This window comes from Moschus berezovskii, chromosome 11, assembly GCF_049115385.1.
Source record: "Moschus berezovskii isolate FMDL1 chromosome 11, NW_MosBer_1.0, whole genome shotgun sequence".
Taxonomy (NCBI): Eukaryota; Metazoa; Chordata; class Mammalia; order Artiodactyla; family Moschidae; genus Moschus; species Moschus berezovskii.
In genome coordinates, this window is record NC_142470.1 from 92391423 (window position 1) to 92413861 (window position 22439).

General features: G+C 40.9%; 1 protein-coding gene across 1 annotated transcript in view; it reads right to left on the reverse strand.

Moving 5' to 3' along the window:
• RASGRP3 (RAS guanyl releasing protein 3) overlaps nucleotides 1-21530 on the reverse strand; it is an 85734-nt gene extending 64204 nt beyond the window's left edge. Inside the window, exon 1 of the mRNA XM_088841547.1 lies at nucleotides 21274-21530. The gene's annotated coding sequence lies outside the window, so the exon portion shown is untranslated. The remainder of the gene's footprint in view (nucleotides 1-21273) is intronic.
• Between the last annotated feature and the right edge of the window lie 909 nt (nucleotides 21531-22439).

The window sequence follows — 22439 nt, forward strand, 5'->3', positions numbered from 1 at the left end:
GTGACATCAGCAATATCTCATACAGATGTGCCTGCAGGTCCTAACAGAAAATCATCCTTTCTGTAATAACTCTGGTTCTGATGCCACGACAATTAAATATGAAAGTATAGTGGCATATACACATTACAAATATTGTTCTCAAATGCCCCCCATTTTTTTCACATTTACTTATTTGGCTGCACCAGATCTTAGTTCAGCACATGGGATCTTCCATCTTCATTGTGGCCTGTAGGATCTAATTCCCTGACCAGGGCTCGAACCCAGGCCCCCTGCAATGGGAGAGCAGAGTCTTAGCCACTGGACCAGAAGAGAAGTCCCTCAAATGCCCTTCTCTTTTGCATTTTTCTCATTATCTGTAAAAAACCTACTTAAGGACATGTAAATAATAAACCACGGTGTTAGGCTTTTTTCCTCCAAAGTGAGGATGGTGTGTGTTAACAAGTTCTGACTCACTCGGCATCAGCAGGTTGTAAGACAGTGACCTCCTGCAGAGATCTAACTGGGAGAGGCAGTTTTGTTAGGCTTCCTCACACAGGACTGGCTCTCACAAAGTTGCAAATATTTTTAATTAGTTGCACAAATGTACAAGTCCAGACTTTCACTTTAAAAAATCCAGTTTTCTCAATTCTTATGGAAAAATCAGATCTGCTGGTTTTAGGGCTGCATTCCCACCAGGCAACATGTAGCTGGAGCTGGGGAGTAATCAACTCTAAGTTCCCTAAAGTTCCTACTACCCTCTACCATCTCCCCAAACTGAGGCCAAGTGTCACGGCCATTTATCACCCCACTGTACTAAGACATTTAAGAGAAAAGTGAAATACCACTTGTCCCAGACAGATAATTCTCTTTTTATCCCTCATCCACTTCACTCATTCTGGTCCCTTCTTGGCCCTGCGCACATTTGCCTTTGCAAGTCCCCATCTCAGCCTCACCAGGCTGCTTGCTGACATCACAGATGCTAAGAAGGACTCTTTAGAATGTTCCTATTCGTGGACTGGACAAGGAAGAATCACAAGACAGCTCCTATGCCTTCTGGCCTATTTCCATTCAAAAAGTAAGTTCAGATTGCAAGACAATCCTTGCCCAAACAAGGCTGGTCAAGCTAATAAAATCTTCTTTATTTTCACTTACAATGTGCTTAAAATATCTAGATTACCTCCAACTTTTTCAATTTCCTCAGATTTCTGTGTTTTTTATTTCTTTCATTTTTGTCCATGCCATGAGGCATGCAGGACCTTTGCTCTCTGACCCCTGCATTGGAAACACAGGGTCTTAACCACTGGAATGCCAGGGAAGTCCTGTCAGACTTCTGTGCTTTTCCTTTACCAAAAAGTTCTCATAATCAACAAAATAGATGTACACTATTGATTCCCAAAGAGCATGGGAACTTGGTGCCAATGCCTCTCAACACTTTACTTTGTAGATTCTGGAACGATTACAGGAAAATAGAATGTATACATGGCTATCTAGACAAAAATTCTGTATCTACTCATGCTTAGAGGCAAATGCATTTTCAGATTCCATACACTATAGCAAGTTTCTAGTTTCACTCACTCCCACTTCCTCTCTTCATTGCTTTGGATTTGTTGACTACAACCAGTAACAGCTTATTCCTCCCTGTCAGATCTGAGTAACTGACAGGTCACTGTAGACTTTTCAGATAATTTCCTGTGGATAATTTCCAAGATCACTTCCAGTCCTTAGATAATGAATCACTTGGATAACTAGTGAAGATACAAACTGAGCTGGTATTCTTCCTTTGTTGTTGTTTATGATTCTAAACAGAGAAACCAGCAACCAGGCAAGGGTTATTTGCTAGTCAGTGCAGCTGCAAGGATTGACCTCTAAACACCTGATTTCCTCATCTTGCTCATTCAAGTCTTCTGAGAGAGTTTTTTTTTTTTTCGTCTATTCAGAGAAACTCTCTAGTTCTAATAGAGAAATAGACTGTGGTGCAGGAAAGACAGAGGCATCTTTTTCCACTTTTCAAGGGAACCTCTTATTTACCAGGTTAACAACCTCATTTTATAAAGGAGAAGCCCAGGGTCAAAAAGATAGCATAATTCGCCCAAGTTTAAACAGTGAGATAATGAGAGAAAGGAAAATACACCATCATAGTAGAACTTCCATAGAATCCAGACTCAGAGTGAGTCGGGTTCTCTGGGACATAAAAAGTGCATGTGTCAGAGGCTGTTTTAAACTAATGCATCTGCTTAAGAAAGTGTGAGTTTTCTGATCAGAAGCATCTCTTTGCCATGTCGATATGAAGAAATGAATCAGCATGGATGTTGCTGTAGTTGTGGAATTTCTGCTCACCATTCTGATTTCACGGTAATTTGACACTCGAACTTTGCAAAAAACTATTCCAACGTAATCATCTCCCTTTGTGAAAATAGTTTTTGTATTCAGGGGTTTAAAATGATGTGGGGGTTTTGGTAGGAAGCTAAAATCCCCAGTTGGTGGCTACTGGACATCAGAAGCAGTTCTGGGTACCTTTGAGATCAGGTGTAAAGCTGTGTAGTGAAAGTGAAATTGAGAAGGTGGAGTCTTGGAACTCAAACTTCATCTTGGTACAAACAGCTGGCTCTCTGGCTCTAATGCCTTGATCCTGAACACGGTCCAGTCATTTACTCTTTTTTTTTTTTACTGGAGGCTAATTATTTTACAAAATCACTGCAGATGCTGATTGCAGGCATGAAATTAAAAGACGCTTACTCCTTGGAAGAAAAGTTATGACCAACCTAGACAGCATATTAAAAAGCAGAGACATTACTTTGCCAACCAAGGTCCGTCTAGTCAAGGCTATGGTTTTTCCTGTGGTCATGTATGGATGTGAGAGTTGGACTGTGAAGAAAGCTGATCGCCAAAGAATTGATGCTTTTGAACTGTGGTGTTGGAGAAGACTCTTGAGAATCCCTTGGACTGCAAGGAGATCCAACCAGTCCATTCTAAAGGAGATCAATCCTGGGTGTTCATTGGAAGGACTGATGCTAACGCCGAAACTCCAATACTTTGGACACCTCATGCGACGAGTTGACTCACTGGAAAAGACTCTGATGCTGGGAGGGATTGGGGGCGGGAGGAGACGGGGACGACAGAGAATGAGATGGCTGGATGGCATCACCGACTCTATGGACATGAGTTTGAGTGAACTCCGGGAGTTGGTGATGGATAGGGAGGCCTGGCATGTTGTGATTCATGGGGTCGCAAAGAGTTGGACACGACTGAGCGACTGAACTGAACTGAACTAAATTATTTTACAATATTATATTGGTTAGTTTTGCCGTACATTGACATGAATCCGCCCCGGGTGTACATGAGTTCCCCCTCCCGAACCCCTCTCCCACCTCCCTCCTCTCCTTATCCTCCCTCTGGGTCATCCCCACATACCAGCCCCGAGCATCCTGTAACATGCATCGACCCTGAACTGGCGATTCGTTTCACATATGATAATATACATGTTTCAATGCCATTCTCCCAAACCATCCCACCCTCACCCTCTCCCACAGAGTCCCAAAGACTGTTCTATACATCTGTGTCTCTTTTGTTGTCTCGTATACAGGGTTATCATTTGCATCTTTCTAAATTCCATATATATGCGTTAGTATATTGTATTGGTGTTTTATGGAACCCCATGTATTTTCTTGGTTACCTTTGGTCACTCAAACTTTGGCTTTTCTTTTTAATCGTTATTTATTTTAGCTGTGCTGGGTCTTCGTTGCTGTATGCAGGCTTTCTCTAGTTGCAGAGAGTGGGGATTATTCTTCACTGCCATGCGGGGGCTTCTCATTTCACTGGCTTCAGTAGTAGCAGCGAGTAACTCTAGAGCGTAGGCTCAGCAGTTGTGGCACACAGGCTTAGTTGCTCGGCAGCATGTGGGATCTTCCCAGACCAGGTAGTTGAACCCATGTCCCCTGCATTAGCAGGTGGATTTTGAACCACGGGACTACCACGGAAGTCCCTGGCTTTTCAAGTTCTTCCAGAAAAGGGCTCTACATGCTCTACTCCTCCAGTCTAAACTCGCTCCTTCAACACCACTACAGGCTTTGAGACTCTGCCTCTGCTCTCCCACGTTTGGGACCAAATAGTCTACAAGTTGCCACTCTCATTGTCCTCGTCCTCAAATTCCACTCACAGCAGACAGCAGCAGATTTTTTTCCAAGAGGTACGATGACAAGGCAAGTGGAATTATAAGAAGCAAATGCTTCCCACAATCCCATCAGTTTGTTCCTGGCTCAGGAGATCCCAAACTTAACTCTGGGGAAAAAGATTCCTCTACTTTACAAAATGGGATTGTTGTATCCAGGAGGATACCTGCCTCATGAAATGTCTGAAAGAAATTCAAGGAGGCCACTGGGCTAAGATGGACAACATGCCCAGTGAAATGAAGGAGAACCTACAGAAATGGCCCACGCCCAGCACGAGCTTGTCATTCTTCTGCATGGCCTTCGGACTTTGTTCTACAGTGTGGACTCATGAAGCCCAGGGCAGAAAGAGAGCCAGGCACAGTGCTGCCAGCTGATCTTGTCCCTGTACATCCAGGCTTCTTCCACACACCCCAAAGGGAGGTTCTTCCACACACAGAAAGTGAGTTCACTAGGGAGCCCCCCTCCCCCAGCCCACTCCGTCATGGACTAGTGACTATAGACATTTTGAGGGGAAAACCAGTTTCTACCATAGAGACTTCTCTTAGTTTGCTTGTACTGCTACAACAGATATCACAGACTAGGTGGCTTAAACAGAAAGGTCTCATAGTTCTAGGAATTCCCTGGTAGTTCAACGGTTAAGACTCCATGCTTCTACTGCCAGGGGCACCGGTTCAATCTCTGACTGGGGAAATAAGATCCTACAAGCTGTGTGGTATGACCAAAGGAAAAAAAGAAAAAAAAAAAGGAAATTTCTCATGGTTCTAGAAGCTAGGAAATCCAAGATCAAGATGCTGCCAGTCCAATTCCTGGTGAGACTCCCTTCCTGACTTGCAACCTTTTGCTGTGTCCTCACATGGTTGACAGGGGACCTTTTTCTTATAAGGGCAGAGCCCTATTGGATTAGGCCCCCATACGTATTACCTCATTCAACCTTAATCACCTTATTCTAGGTTCTATCACCAAAGATACTTACAATGAGAGTTAGAGCTTTAACATATGAATTTGGGGTGAACACACATTCGGTCCATTCTTGGTTCTTAACCAAGAATCACAGATCTATTAAAAACTTCTGGTATCATATGTAGAATTTCGTGTTTGTGTCCATGAGCTTTTAAAGGGGCTTTTGATAAATAAAAATTTAAGAACCACTGCTGAAACACACAGAGACTGATTGCCCAGAGGATTTCAGAAGACACAGGAAAATCAATATTCCCTGAGGATCCACCATCTGATGCCATTTTTTATATCTTAAAACAAATTAAGTTGTCCAATGCAAAAGGAGAGAAAACACAAAATCATTCCCTGCTTCTCACCACTAGCTTTTTAGAGTCACAAAACTTTGAGGTACATTAGTAGAAATTTTCACATTCTCCTAAGAGTCCACAAGCAACCTTAGGCTTAGAATCCAATTTAAAAACATACGGTTTCCTTTTTGCAGAGGCGTCTATGCCCCATCAAGGTTTAGAAATACTACCTCTACTCCTCTCTGTGAAGTTGCTTCCTTCACCACTTCATTCACTTCTGTTACCCTTCAGTATCTTGGTCAGACACCATCAGCCAGGGAAGTGGGGGTGGGCTCTGTCCTGGGGGTCCACCTGCTTCATAGGACACTCCCCACAGGGCAGGGCAGCAGAGAAGAGGACTCTAAGTTTGCATACACTGTGATATAATTCTAGCCACTTTACAAAAACACTGTCAAATGGTGTCCTTTCAAATGGGGCGTATAACAATTTAGATCGATGACATTTTGTTGGCTCACAAACCACAAGAGTTCAGACATTAGTGGAGTGCAGTTCTCAGGCTAAAGAAGTTGATAGTACATGTAACCTCTGCACCATCTTAAATGGGGCTTTGTACATGTTTAATGTTCTTCTTCAAAGGAGATTAAAGGGCAATAATCTAACCTTGCCTTATAAAATAATTCTGCAAAAATAGGGTTAGTAGTGCTATTTCTGTATTCAGTTCAGTTCAGTCGCTCAGTCGTGTCCGACTCTTTGAGACCCCATGAATCACAGCATGCCAGGCCTCCCTGTCCATCACCAACTCCTGGAGTTCACCCAAACTCATGTCCACCGAGTCGGTGATGCCATCCAGCCATCTCATTCTCTGTCGTCCCCTTCTCCTCCTGCCCCCAATCCCTCCCAGCATCAGAGTCTAGTATAACTAAATAAATCAGAATACAAATAAATTAAGTAAATGTTAATCTATCCATTAATCAACACACATTTATTAAATATCTTCAGTTTTTTTTCTCCCCTCCTCCCTCCACTGATGTTTAAATGTCTTTTAATCTAATTAAAAGTATAGTTCTAACTGCAAAAGGACCTGATTCTTGTCTTGTTGGGAAAAAAAGAATGTTTGTTTAGGTTCAATATCCAAATTCGGAGTTCTTTATTGCCTCAACAAATATCAACTGAGTACACACCTCTACCTTCCAGACATTATGCCAGGGCCTGGGTATCCAGTGGTGAATGAAATGGACCAGATCTTTGACCAGTGGAGTGTACTGTTTAGGGAGAGAAACCAACAACATACAAGTAGACAAGTTGATACATCACTAATTGTCAGCTTGTGTTGTGAACCACTCAGCTTGGCTTTTCCTGAACCTTATTCTGAAGGGCTAGTCATTTTGTATCTCATTTTTGCCCTGGTGTTGATACAGTGGTATTTCATTAAGGGATTCAGTTCAGTTCAGTTCAGTCGCTCAGTCGTGTCCGACTCTCTGCGACCCCATGAATCATAGCACGCCAGGCCTCCCTGTCCATCACCAACTTCCGGAGTTCACTCAAACTCATGTCTACAGAGTCAGTGATGCCATCCAGCCATCTCATTCTCTGTCGTCCCCTTCTCCTCCCGCCCCAACCTTTCCCAGCATCAGAGTCTTTTCCAGTGAGTCAACTTGTCGCATGAGGTAGCCAAAGTACTGCAGTTTCAGCTTTAGCATCATTCCTTCCAATGAACACCCAGGATTGATCTCCTTTAGGATGGAGACTGGCATTATTTTGGCCTTTGTTTTATTTCTATGTTAATAGTTTTCCATTTCATTTTATTTTTGCTGCTTATCATAAGCTGTTTTAATTCTTTTTGGAGGATATCAGAGGATAAACATTTATGAACAAAGGCATTTTTTTCAATACGTGAATAAAGAATTCTATTTTATGAGAACAGTTTTCTTCCTTTCCCATCGTCCCAATACTGATTCCCCTTGAATAATCTCAGAATGACTCTACATAGAATGCATTGCTTGTATTACAGTTTTTACTTATAAATAATCTGCTCTGTTGCCTTGTTACTCTGCAGAGTTGTTTCAGGCAGAGAGTGACGCTCAATGTGAAGCTATTAGAAGTGATTTTTTTTTTCTCCTACCAGCTCTGTCATTTACTGGAAAATAGCTTATGCTTCTGGGGGTCATTTTTTTTTTTTCATCCAAATCCAATTAACATTTACTAAGAGGCAGGTGTTCTTGCCAAGTCAATACTTGACAGTGTCTCAAAGGCTGTTTTGTGGGAGGGTGTGTCTGCTCCATATGGCAACAACTTTTGAGGATCAACAGGTTCTCAAAGAGTTTTCATTTTTATAAATAACCCAAGAACAATCAGCCATGAATTTTGTTAATGCTTCTGGAATCACAGCCTTCCCTTCTGGCAAAACAAGTGTATAAGTTTGATATCTCTTGTGTAAAATACAATTCTGCATAAACAAACACTGAACTCCAGTTAGTGATATGTATCATAAAGTGTTGAGGAGTGGAGTGAACTGCTGTCTACAAGTATACTGAAAAGGAAAGATGGACCAATGGATGAATAGAGCAATGAATAATTGGGTAGATGTGTGAAAAAGCAAACTTAGGAAATTATTAATGGTAAAACTGAATTGGCAGGGGAAGATCCCCTGGAGAAGGGAATGGCAACCCACTCAAGTATTCTTGCCTCGAGAATTCCACGGACATAGGAGCCTGGCAGACTATAGTTCATGGAGTTGCAAAGAGTCGGACACAACTAAGCAACTAACACACTCACACAGATTTTCACTATACCATTCTTTCAACTTTTTTTGTTTGAACATTGTCATCATAAAATGTGAAAAATTCTCTCCATTATTTTACACTTTATTTTGTGTTTTTTACAGTCAACTAATTTTTTAATTGAAGTAAAAAAGGGATAATATTATATTGATATATATGTTATAAGTGTACAGTGTAGTAATTCATAGTTTTAAAGGTTATACTTCATTGATAGTTATTAAAAATATTGGCTATATTCCCCATGTTGTACAATATATCCCTATAGCTTATTTTATATATGATTGTACCTCTTAATCCTGTATCCCTGTATTGTCCCTCCCCCTCCCCTCTCCCCATTGGTAACGACTAATTTGTTTTCTATATCTGAGTCTGCTCCTTTTTTTAATATTCACTAGTTTGTTGTATTTTTTAGATTCCACATATAAGTGATATCGTGCAGTATTTGTCTTTATCTGTCTGACTTATTTCACTTAGCATAAAGCCCTCCAAGTCCATCTGTGTTGCTGCAAAATTTTTTCCTCCTTAAGGCTGAGTAATATTCCATTCATATACATGTATGTATAGATATGTACACGCACACACACACACACACACACACACATATACCACATATTCTCTATCCTTCATCTGTTGATGGACACTTAGGTTGCTTCCAAATCTTCTTGGCGATTGTATATAATGCTGCTATGAACATTAAGATGCATTTATCTTTTTGATTTAGTGTTTTTGCTTTTCTTTGGATATATACTCAGGAGTAGAAATACTGGATCCTATGGTAGTTCTATCTTTAATTTGTTAAGAAACTTCCATACTGCTTTACACAGTGGCTGTACCAATTTACATTTCCACTAATAGTCTTTTGTGTTTCCATACAAATTTTTATGCTATTTGTTCTAGTTCTGTAACAAATGCCATTGGTATTTTGATAGGGGTTGAACTGAATCCATATATTCCATGGGTAATAAGGTCATTTTAACAATAATAATGATTCTAATCCAGGAACACTGTATATTTTTCCATCTGTTTGTGTCATCTTCAATTTCCTTCATCAGTGTCTTAGAGTTTTCCAAACACAGGGCTTTTACCTCCTTCAGTTCAGTTCAGTTCAGTCGCTCAGTGGTGTCCGACTCTTTGCGACCCCATGAATCACAGCACGCCAGGCCTCCCTGTCCATCACCAACTCCCGGAGTTCACTCAAACTCATGTCCATAGAGTCGGTGATGCCATCCAGCCATCTCATTCTCTGTCGTCCCCATCTCCTCCCACCCCCAATCCCTCCCAGCATCAGACTCTTTTCCAGTGAGTCAACTCGTCGCATAAGGTGGCCAAAGTATTGGAGTTTCAGCTTTAGCATCAGTCCTTCCAATGAACACCCAGGATTGATCTCCTTTAGAATGGACTGGTTGGATCTCCTTGCAGTCCAAGGGACTCTCAAGAGTCTTCTCCAGCACCACAGTTCAAAAGCATCAATTCTTCGGCGATCAGCTTTCTTCACTGTCCAACTTTCACATCCATACATGACCATGGGAAAAACCATAGCCTTGACTAGATGGACCTTGGTTGGCAAAGTAATGTCTCTGCTTTTTAATATGCTATCTAGGTTGGTCATAACTTTCCTTCCAAGGAGTTAGCGTCTTTTAATTTCCTGGCTGCAATCAGCATCTGCAATGATTTTGGAACCCAAAAAAATAAAGTCTGACACTGTTTCCCCATCTATTTCCCATGAAGTGATGGAACCACTTCATGCCAGATCATGCCATGATCTTCGTTTTCTGAATGTTGAGCTTCAAGCCAAACTTTTCACTCTCCTCTTTCACTTTCATCAAGAGGCTTTTTAGTTCCTCTTCACTTTCTGCCATAAGGGTGGTGTCATCTGCATACTTAGGTAGGTTTATTCCTAGGTATTTTATTTTTTTGATGTGATGGTAAATGCAATTGTTTCTTTAATTTCACTTTCTGATAGCTTGTGCTTATTGTATAGAAATGCAACAGATTTTGGTATATTAATTTTGTATTCTGCAACTTTACCAAATTCATTGATGAGCTCTAGTAGCTTTCTGGTGCCATCTTTAAATTTTCTATATATGATATCATGTCATCTACAAACAGTGACAGTTTTACTTCTTCCTTTCCAATTTGGATTCCTTTTATTTCTTTTTCTTTGTCTGAATGCTATGTATGTCTAAGATTTCCAACACTATGTTGAATAAAATTGACTAGAGTGGACCTCCTTGTCTTGTTCCTGATCTTAGAGGAAATGCTTTTAGCTTTTCAAAGTTGAGTATGATGTTAGCTGTGGGTGCGTTACATATGTTTGTTTAGATGGCCTTCCTTGAGGGGCGTTTCTTCTATGCCCACTTTCCAGAGAGTTTCTATCACAAATGAATGTTGACTTTTGCCAAAAGCATTTTCTGCATCTATTGAGATGATCATACACTTTTCATTCTTCAGTTTGTTAACGTGGTATATCATATTGATTGGCAGATGTTAAAAAACCTTTGCATCCCTGTGATAATCCCACTTGTTTGTTGAATCTTTTGTTAAGGATTTTTTGCACCTGTGATCATCAGTTACATTGGCCTCTAATTTTTTCTTTTTGTGATAGCTTTGTCTGGTTTTTGTATCACAGTGATGCTGGCCTCATAGAATGAGTATGAAAGTATCCTTTCCTCAGCAATTGTTTGGAATGGTTTGAGAGGGATAGATGTTAACTCCTCTCTGAATGTTTGGTAGAATTCACCTGTGAAGTTGTCTGGTCCTAAACTTTTGTTTTTTGGGTACTTCCATTATTTTAAATTGACATCTTTCAAACTCAGTGTTTGGGGATTTGGTGAATAAGTCCCATACATTAGCCTTTATGATAACTATTAATCATAGATAAACCGAAGAGGTGTCAGTTATCAGTCTGTCTAAGTGACTCCTTTCTCCCCTGGAGCATTTTAGATGCTATTCTCTTGTTTTCTAATTTTTGTTAATGACTCTCTTAAGGTGAAGCAATCAAAATTACTCAAAACATTTCAAGTCTCAAAGCTTTGTTTTAGAGTAATAGGAAAACATTTTTGTATTTGTTTCCAATAGTCTTCAGTGAATGAAGAATCAGTCTAAACTGCTTTTCATGGAATGCCTAAACTGTAACAGTTATTGGCATATTCATATGCTGATCATTGTTATTTAGTCAGTAAGTCATGTCCTACATTTTGTGACCCCATGAACTGTAGCATGCCAGGTTTCTCTGTCCTCCACTATCTCCTGGAGTTTACTCAGACTCACGTCCATTGAGTTGGTGATGCAATCAAACCTCCTCAGCCTCTGCCACCCCCTCCTTTTGCTTTCAATCTATCCCAGCATCAGGGGCTTTTCCAATGAGTTGGCTCTTTGCATCAGGTGGCTAAAGTATTGGAGCTTCAGCAACAGTCCTTCCAATGAATATTCAGGGTTGATTTCCTTTAGGAAATATATCCAGCACTACAATTTGAAGTTATCAGTTCTTTGGCACTCAGCCTTTTCTATGGACCAACTCTCACATCTCTCATATGCCGACTGCGTGTATGCGTGTGCTCAGTCAGGTCTAACTCTTTGCAACCCCATGGACTGTAGCCTGCCATGGGATTTTACTCAGCAAGAGTACTGGAGTGGATTGCCATATCCTCCTCCAGGGGATCTTCCTGACCTAGGGATCAATCCATTGTCTCCGCTGTCTCCTGCACTAAGTTTAAAATCTCCAGGTTCACACAAGTTTAACACAAGTTTAAATTTTCTCAGGGATTTTCCTGGTAGTCAGGTGGTTAAGATATGACTCCTAGTCTAGGAACTAATACCTCATATGCCATGTGACCAAAAAAAATTTTTTTCTTAATTCCCATGCCTCCTTTACCCCCATATCCAATTGCTCTCAGGAACTATCAACTTTACTTTTTAAACATTCCGAAAATTCTTCCATCCTCACCATTAGTTTAATTCACACTTATCTCTGGAGCCTTTTATTGGTCTTTGGCATTTTTTTTCTCTTTAACCTGTCTTCCTCATTGCCTCTCCAATTTTCTTTCTAAAATAAAAATATATTCGTATTACTCCTTTATTGACAAGCTTCAATTTTGTCAATTAGTTTAGATGTATTGATGATACTGTGGATATTTCAAAAGAGAACTTATCTATTATAAATATAAACTAAAATATTTACAGGTAGAATGATGAGATGTCTGGTATTTGCTTCAAAACTAAGAAGGAGTGAACATAAGTAGGGATATATATCAAAACAAGATTGGCCATTGAAAATTGTTAAAGTCAAATAATGAACACAGGGAGGTTCACTATATAATTTTGCCTAATTTTGTGTATGTTGGAAATTTTCTATAATAAAAATACTTTTTAAATTCTCCTCAAAACTATCTGAATGCTTCAGAAGGGCAAACAATACACTTGACCATCTGGAACTACCTTATCTCTGAGCCTTGAATCCAGTACCCCCTCCAACATATACCCTATGATTCAGCTCTACCAAGTTATATGTTATTCCTGGAAATATTGGAAATATAACTGGAAATTGGAAATATAACTGAAAAATTGGAAATATAACTCCTGAAAGGAGTCTTTCAAAATATAGGTTTTATTTTTCCTTTTTGAACAATGACTACTTATCCTTTTACATCCTCTTCAAAAGTCACAAACCCAAAGGAACCTTGCCTGACTTAATCTGATATAGTCATCTCCTTCTCCCAGATTTCTGTTGAACTCTGTGAAAACCTCTTTTCTAGAACAAATATTTGTGTGTTGTAAGATGTTTGGTGTAATAATTTTTAAAAAAATATCAGCCTGCTTTACTAGGTGGTAATATCCTGTAGGATAAAGTCTATGCCATTATTTATGTTTGTGCAATATGCAGTGCAAAGCATATGTGTAAAAATACTTGCCAAATGAATCATAGGAAAACATACTTTGATTTTTCTTTTACTTTTGTTATCCAAATGTGGATTCTGACTTTCACATAAGATTTTCCCATAAACTAGAATGTACTTAGTCATGTTTTGATAAATTCTAGTTGAGTGAAATTTCCAAATGTGAGGACTACAACTCTACACAATCTTTCAAATGTCTTAGCCTCTCTTCCACAAGCTTGATGTGCAAGAATATTCCAAATAGTTGCAGGATTTTATGCATGATACATTTCTTGCTAAAAAGATAATGTCTCAATTCTTACACAATAACTCCATCAGTTGCTTACGTCCATCAAAGTTCTTTCAGCCTCCAGAGAGAATTTGAAGGTAGTATTTCTTCTAAAGCTTAGAGAATTACAATAGAGTTATTATGTGCTCCACAGGTCCTGCTTCAAGTTCTGCTTGGCCCTTCTCTCTATTTGTAATCACGGCCCCAAGAAACAATTTATAGAGTGAATATGAATGTCCCTCTTGGTGCCAATATTATGTCATTTCTTATAAAAACCAAATACCATGTAAAGCAGACTGTCACTGCTGGTTAATTAGCTAGGTCCTGTGGTCAGGATCTATGTTATACCTGTCATCATCTGAGATTATACAATGACTTTTGAGTGTTACCAGAGGCTTAGCTCTGCAGGGGCACCCTGCCCAAGGTACAGAGCACCGCAGCTGCGGGAACATCTCAACAACTGAAACAGGCTGAGCCTGCAGAACGCAAGCTTGAATCCAGATTACTAGGATGTTTCTCTGTCCTGCAGCACGCTTCTCATGGAAATAGTTATGCATTGGGCACGACCAAAACTGCAGAATCTGGACCCTCCAGAATGGATGCCTTTTCCATAGTGAGCATCAGTTTTTAACATAAACATATAATCGGAGAAGGCAATGGCAAGCCACTCCAGTACTCTTGCCTAGAAAATCCCATGGATGGAGCAGCCTGGTAGGCTGCAGTCCATGGGGTCGCTAAGGGTTGGACCCGACTGAGCGACTTCACTTTCACTTTTCACTTTCACACATTGGAGAAGGAAATGACAACCCATTCCAGTGTTCTTGCCTGGAGAATCCCAGGGACGGGGGAGCCTGGTGGGCTTCCATCTATGGGGTCACACAGAGTCGGACACGACTGAAGTGACTTAGCAGCAGCAGTGATATGGACAGTATGATAGATTAGAAAAAGGCATGCACTTCGCTACTAGGAGGACTGGGACCTCCAGCTTTACTACTCACCGCCTTGTGACCTTGCACAAGGTCCTCCGCCTCCCCGAAATTTAGTTTTCTCTTCTGTAAGTGTCAAGCAGTTCTATCTACCTCTGGGTGTTGTGAAAATAAACACCAGGTTCTTTCTTCCGGCAGTAGCAGATTCAGTTTAAATGCCTACTACAGAGGAAAATAGGAAGAGACAGATTCATCTTAGAATCAGAGTGAACGTGATTGGAAAGAGACTACAGAGAAATCTTGAGCAGCACCATTCAGAGTGAGCTCTATCCTTGCCATAAGAAAATAATGATCTCTAAAATATTTTGTCAGCTCACAGGATTTTGAATGGCAGTGGTTCCATGCATAAATGAAATTCTTTCTACTTCTAAAAAGCAGAACTGTAAGTGGAGCAGAATCCAAAGTTTAGTCAAATTGAACTCATGGTATGGGTTTTCCAGACCCAAATAAGGAAATTATACTCAGTTCTTCTGTTTTAAAGCTGCTTTAAACTGCTGTGTAGTCTGTGAGCTTCAGAAATCTACACTAACTGGAGATTTGAGAACATTCATTCATTCTTCCAAGTCACAGGCAAGTTCTTAGAGTGTAAATGGAAAATAACATTCATTTTTCCTAGCTCCTTGATCCTAGGTCTAAAGAGTTCTAAAAAACCAGGACAGTTTTACAGTTCATCAGTTCCTAAAAAGGAATCCTTTAAGTGGAATCTTCCAAAAGTGAAGTTAAGTGAGACTCCACAGAAACTTGGTTCAGCCCATTTTGAATTGCTGGATGAAAGTAAAAATATTACTTTCTCAAAACAAATCGGAGGTATAACTAAACAGTCCCTTTTTCTTTTTTATTTAAAAACATATGGAGTCTGATCCCATGGCTGATTGAGGGACCCTTTGCCTGAGTTCTTCTCCTTCCCTTTAGCCTGCTCATCAACCGCTAAAGTCTCTACCACAAATACCTCAAGAGGGGTAAAAAAGAACCAATTAAAATCACTTAGACACATTCAAATGCAGTTATTTGTCTGTGACTTTGGCAGCAATTAAGCATCAGTAAAGTGGTGATTAAAATGAAATTCTGTAACTAACTGTGAACTTAATTTTTTCCCTTACTAGTTCTCGGTCAAAGATTGTATCTGCAAAATTATACAAAATTCTGTAAAGCAATTATCCTTCAACTAAAAAAAAAATAAAGATTATACCTGGAATACATTCAAAGATGTAACTCTGAGTATACTTACGGTACTAAAGAAAACCAATGGGCTAATGATCAACGCAAGGGTCTTGGAACATTTTGTGAGGTGGGGACAGGTTCACCCAAACCAACTCTAAGTGCAGCACAGACAGGGCAGCAGTTGGCACATAGAGAAGTCTTCAGAAAATAAAATGACCAATGTGATCACGTAGAAACATAAAATATGCTGGGAATAACTGCAGCTACATACGTCATTTATATATTGAGTTGAATATTTTAAGTTCACCACTTACAAGAGGAGCATTAAGGTTTATTAATATATATAAGGTTTATTAATATCAATATATTACTTCAGATTCCATAGACTGTAACCCAAGAATGTAAGCCTTTAAATCAACTTTTTCATCTTTTTCTTTTCTTGAAAACAAAATTTCCCCTTTTCTCCTTTTGAAAGGTTCAGAAAATTCTGAGTACTACACCATAGTTACCAAGGAAAAATATCCTTGAATAAGTTTATGAATTAAATGTTTTTCAAGATGTTTTAATTTGAGGAAGGCTATTTTTCACACCCATAATTTTTAAAAGCTGCTATGGAAAGAAATGACATAATAGCTGTTATTGTCAAAAAGCTGTTCACTTGCTTTCCCCATTCTCTGCCTCTAAGCTCATGTCATCAAAATGCAGAGCTGTGCTGTAAAGTCACCACACACCATACACAGTAATTTTTAGGACCTTGAGAACATACTGATTATACAATGAACTGGATTGCTATCACAGAAAATTAACTAGTAGTGAGGATTCTCAATGAGTCTAACAAGCTAAGACTCTCTCAGCTGTGGGCAGAAGGAAATGATCACAGGGACATTGTGTCTGGTGGTCAGAGTACATCTTTTTCTCATGAGAATAAAGGTACTATATAATCAGGTAGAACTTCCAAGAAAGCTGATGTTCTGTTGGGTAACGGGAGTGCCTAGCGGACATCAGACTATGCTTTTTAATCTCAAAAAACAAGAGCCCTCCTAAAAGCTGAATATTACATCATGCCATAGTTGACACGACTCTACCTTAACCACGTTGGGTCTGCAGTGTAGGAAAATGACCACCAAGTTCCTTTGAAAAATACGACCAAAACAAACACTATTGTGTCTGGAACTAAGCTGACCCTGTTGCCGAAGCCAAATAGCCAAAGGCTTTGGAAACGTCATCATTGACATGTGTTAAATAGCACATCGTGAATCAGTCATCCATTTACCTTCCACCCGTGAGAATACAACACAAACTATATTCCTAGAACAATGGATATTATCCAGAGTCAGAGGACTGGGGACTTAGTTGAGCTTGGTCACTTACCGGCACTGTGACCAAGGACAAGTCACTCACTTTCTCTCATTCTCGGCTTCCTCACTGTAATCAGCCTGCCCCCCATCCCCCCTTCATAGGATTGTGGCAAAGTGCAAGAAAAGTGTCTAATTCTGGAAGATTTCCATAAAAATGCAGGAGTTTTCCTTTCAATACAGCAGAGCCACTCAAAGAAGATACAGGGAATCCACATAACACCAGACTCCAGAGGTACATACACTACTGTGTTTAAAGGAGCAAAAATCCCAGACTTTCAAATCCATAAAAACAATGTGAATGTGACACACAAACAGCTAAGCGACTCCAGGGAGGGCAAATGAGCAACCAATACAAACAGAAATGGCACCCAAGGGAGTTAACTCTTTGGGAAGAGTTTCTTTGGAACACAAGCTGGCAGAAAAAAGAGAGACAGAAAGAGAAAGAAATGAAACAAGCACTGCATCACCAAATTGGTTTCATTATAAAAGATCCCAGGAAAATAATCACTTTATTTTTCTTCAAAGCAGGTCTCTGGAGTGTGACTTGCAAATTCTGCTGCACCTCTAAGTTCATCTCAGGAGTCCCCACGTGGCAGCCACCAGACCACACCGATTACTAAGAACTGGAGGTGATTTCCAGTGGCTCTGGGTTAGCAGATTGTATTGCTGACTGCTCTTGAATTGGCCTTAGGTTTAGAAGGATCAGGCAGGTGAGAAGTAGGTGAAAAATTCCCTCTTCTTGTTACAAATAGCTTGGTCTTCAAAAGATATAATCTTGTTATAGCCACCTTGAAAAAACATTGAGGACTTTCACAAAGACACGCCTGAGTGGTCTGCTTACTTCACTCTCCTCCTGCTTAACCAAAAGACCCTTCTGCTCCACACTCAGTGCTCTTTCTCATCACCAGCCCTCATTTTGACACTGAACCACATGGAAGGATATGGAGAGTTAAATTTTCAGAAGCGTTTGAGAAGTAGGTTTTTCTCAGGGCTCTGTCTCTGGTTGATGACCCAGGAAAGCCACAGGTTCATGGGCCACAAGTGAGAAGGTCAGTCTTTAGAAATGGGGCAGGTGAGGGGAGGAGTGTGCACTCAGGCAAATGGTGGTGCCAGGCAGCATTCCAATCAGCAGAGACAAGCCCCTCTCTCCTCTCTCCCACTCTCCAAATGGAGCAAAGAGAGGGAAGAACTGCATTGCTTCTAGTCCTGAACAGCCTTCTAGTCCTGAACTCTCTGAACAACCGGCCTTCCAGGTTGAGCTGCACAATGAACAGGACTGACACTAGTGTTATCACCACTAAGCTGGCTGTTTGCGGTGGGGCATGGGTGGAGTGGCTGTCCTCCAAAGGAGAGGAGTGACAGGAAACACTGAGGGAAAGGCCAGCAAGGGCAGCGGGAACAGTGCATTCCTGGGTAATAATAAAGCTCTCGATGGCTGTTCTGACCAACGCGAGGGCCATCAGCGAACCACTCTCATGGAGAAAGGCAGTGCTGCTACACTGCCTGCGCTTGGATTGTCACAAAGGGAAGCCTCACCCTTCCTGCCATGGAGAGTTCGAAAAGGCCATAACGCACATTGTGTATCTAATCGTGTTGTGCTGAAATAGTCTTATTTGCATTTCATGAGCTTTTAAGCTTCAGTGTGTGAAATTAGCAGAAGAGCTGCCCTTTTTTTTTTTGTTTAACATATGCAGGTTCTGGAGTTAGATCTTGGTATCACTTCTGCCTGTGTCATGTATCTCCAAGTGACCACAGTCTCTGAACTTCAGTTTCTCTATCTATAAAGCTGGAATAATTATATAAAGCACATAGACTTCCTGTGAGGATTCTATGAACATAAACACAGTTGCTCACCACAATATTTGGCACAACAAGTGCACAATAAATTTATGTTATAATTTTTGTGCTGTGCGTGCTCAGTGGCTCAGTTGGGTTTGACTCTTTGTGACCCCATGTACCGTAGCCCACCAGGCTCCTCTGTGCATGGGATTCTCCAGGCAAGAATACTGGAGTGGGTTGCCATGCCCTCCTCCAGGAGATCTTCCCAACCTAGGAATCTACCCACATCTCTTACATCTCCTCCATTGGTAGGCGGGACCTTTACCACTAGTACCACCAGAGAAGCCCTATAATTATTAGTGCTAATATTAGGATGGTAGTGATAGCAGAAGCCTTGAGATCTTTTCAAGCTCTGCCCCTGACTAGTTCTGGAACCTAGATAAATGAGCTACAATTTCCTCATCTTTGAAATGAAGGCATTAAATTGCACATTCTATCATTCCTATCCTAGAATTAAAAACTTTAGTTCTGAGAGAGCAGTATTGACATATATTCACTACCATGTATAGAATAGCTAGCTAGTGGGAAGCTGCTGTCTAGTATAAAGAATTCAGCTTGGTGCTCTGTGATGACCTAGAGAGGTGTGATGAGGAAGTGGGAAGGGAAATATATATACATATAACTGATTCACATTGTTGTAGCAGAAACCATCACAACATTGTAAAGGAATTATGCTCTGATTAAAAACTAACTAAATAAATACACAGAGAGACACACAAAACTTTGGTTCTATGGACATACTGTCTTCATGCAAAATAATTACTTATATTATTCTGATATTACTATTTTGAAAGTCAAGATATCATTGGTTTATAAAATAATCTGCAGGTTTTCAAAAATTCAGCACTCACAATTCAGAGAATAATCAGACTGCCATTTAGACACCCCCCACTTTTAAGGTGGGTGGCTCTATAACTCAGACTTCACCTGAGTGTTGTTTTCCCCTGTCAGTCTTCGGAAAAAGGGAACTACACCAGAAACAAACTCCCTAAAGAATGGCTCCTTGGACAGCCAGTGCCCCACAGTCAGACAGAACTCGCCAGGCCGTGTGGCCCCCTGCCGACACAAGGACCTCACCCAACAGGCATATAGAGGAACAAAGGAGTTGGAAACATTGTTTCCTTACTGGACACTCTAGGTTTTGTGAATCTTTCTACATTTTGAAAGAAATAAAAGGGGAAGTCTCCCAATGCCAGACTAGCCAGGCATCTGAATCTGCCTCCACCCCAGGTCTTTGGCTGATGTGGCAACTCAAGGCCAAACGCACTGAGGGCAAGTTGGGCAGAATCAGTGTGTCATTTTCAATCCATTCTCCATGTATGAGGAGGGTGGGGGTAGTTGAGGTAGAACTTGAGCCTCTATGACAATCTGCCAGTCATTTAGGGAAAGAAGCACACTTCAGGGTGCCCTGGGTTTCTCACAAGCAAAACTGACTATTTGGTCAGAATTCAAATCAAAACACCACTCTGTGCAGCCCCACCCCCACCCCCTTAATGTCCAGGCAATCCAGAAAAAGGAACTTGTTTGGTTACCTGCCCCCATGGGTCTGATTCAGAGACCGGTCACTTCCAGAGGTTTTGCCTTCTCCCTTTCTCCTTTCCCTTTCTTAAACATTCTGTCTGGGGACAACAATGCAAGGACAAGTCCCCGAAATGGAAGCTTTGTTTCAGGACTGTGCCTGCTTTGCTGCCCTCCCGAAACCAAGCTCCATTACTGCCAAATGAACCAAAGAAAGAACAAGTTCTCTCAGTGTTGGATGCCAGGCCCCCTAGAGTTGATAATTAGCTTCAGAAAACACTTTTATCATCTGGGTTGTAAACAAGGAAGAACAGCTGTTTACATCAAAAAACCAGGAATTTTTCCTTATCTAAAATAAGGAAGACCAGGGACGACAAAAATTTTAGCTGTAAAGTGATAGAAGTGAGGTAGAAAAGCTGTAAAGTAATGAAGATGAAAGGAATTATAAAATTTATCTTTCCATGAACTAGAAAGCATGTCTGAAATCTAAATATAATTTCTAATCTAAGTCTTGTTAGCTTTCTGTATTGCAGATTTTTATACACAGTTACATGAGACAGTCTTCAAAATTGACTAAGAACAGTCGAGTAGCACACACAATTGATTCACAAACTATTTTTCAAACAATATTTTCAATGGTAAGACTCAAGCATCAGTGGTAAAAACTGATGAAAATCAAATCTAGTCATCAACTCACTTCAATAGTCTCTACTTCAGAAACTGAAGCTTGGCTTTGAAACTAAACGTCATGTACCATTAAAATTCCAAATACCAGGAAATAAACTCACTATTTCCTAGATAGGAATCAAGCCATATGCCTCACTAATCCTTAAAGTTAGAAAACAATGCTGCTGAAAAGAATAGTTTCTTTAAAAAAAAAATACTAGTAAAAACACAAATGGCTATTAGCAACAGGTAGAAATAAAATATCTCCTTTAGTGCGAGAGGGAAACCAAAATTAAAAATTATCAGTGGCTTGTAAAACATGTTTGCACCTGCACACACACATGAGCACATGTGTGCACGCGTGCGCACAGACACACACACACACAGAAGAAAGTTCTCCAGTCACTTACTAGGATGGTTGGTCGCGTATTCTTCACATCAGAGCCCTGCCTGCTCAGCTGCCAAGTGCCAGAGCACTCGGCGAGCAGCTGTTTCCTTCAAGCTGCGGCTGTGTCTTAACCAGTCACATGCACCTCCTGATAAATACCGGTACGTGCCAGGAGGTCAGAAACTGAAGATCATTATTCTCCTAATTCGCAGACCGTCTCAAAACCCGTGCACTGGCTCAACCAGTGCATTAGCATGTAGAGCAGTACATTCCATCATTTGTTTTCTTTTGTGACAAAACACGAACAGCTGATAACTCACCCTGGAGAGCAGGTCACTGCAAGTGGGAAGTTGATGTGTTTGTGTTGGGAAGGAGGTGGCGGGGGGGTAGGCTGACAGTCCGTCTGCTCTCTTACCTCTCCTCAGGTTTTCAATGGGACACTTGAGCATAAGAGGAAGGGACCCCAGCAGTATAGCTGGTGGCCGCTGCTCTTCTTTCCAGGTGTCCCTAGTCTGTATCCATCTGCTGCTCCCTCTTGGTTTTATTTTCTCAGCATCCCAGGCTCCAGTTTGTTGGAAGAGCCATGAACTGAGTGGACTCTTCTGAGGAGGGCAGACTAGCAGTCTAAGAAAGCTCAGGCTTAATTTCAAAGGACAGGGCTGCTATGCCCCGTGATGCTGAGGGGCAGATATGTGAAGGCTTAATGAGGAACAGCAAATGCAGCTTTATCTAAAGAGTGAATGGAAATGATTTCAGGCACTTGAGACCAAACTTCCGCATAGTTATCTATTGGATTGCATCAACATTTGGTGGCACTGTTGAGATTATCAGCGAGGGAATGAGAGTGGAAACAGAAATAATCACAGAAATTCACAAAGCACTTTGCAGATGTGCCACTGCCCCCTCTGGTATGCCAGGAAATGGGACCAGCCTGCTGTTTCCTGTGTTGCTCACAAAAGTGGCAAACCATCCTGAGTGCTTTGTTGAATTCATATTTCTCACCTGGGCTGATTTTCCCACCACCACACCCCCCCTCCTTCTTCTTTGCCCCTCTCTGCAAAGAAAGCCTTTAACCTATCTGACTTTGGACAGAATCTGACCTTGGGCATCTGACCCAAGCTGTGGTAAGAGTGACACTTACCCAAATCTGTGCCCGAGCAGGGTAGAGGGGAGATATGACTGAGATTC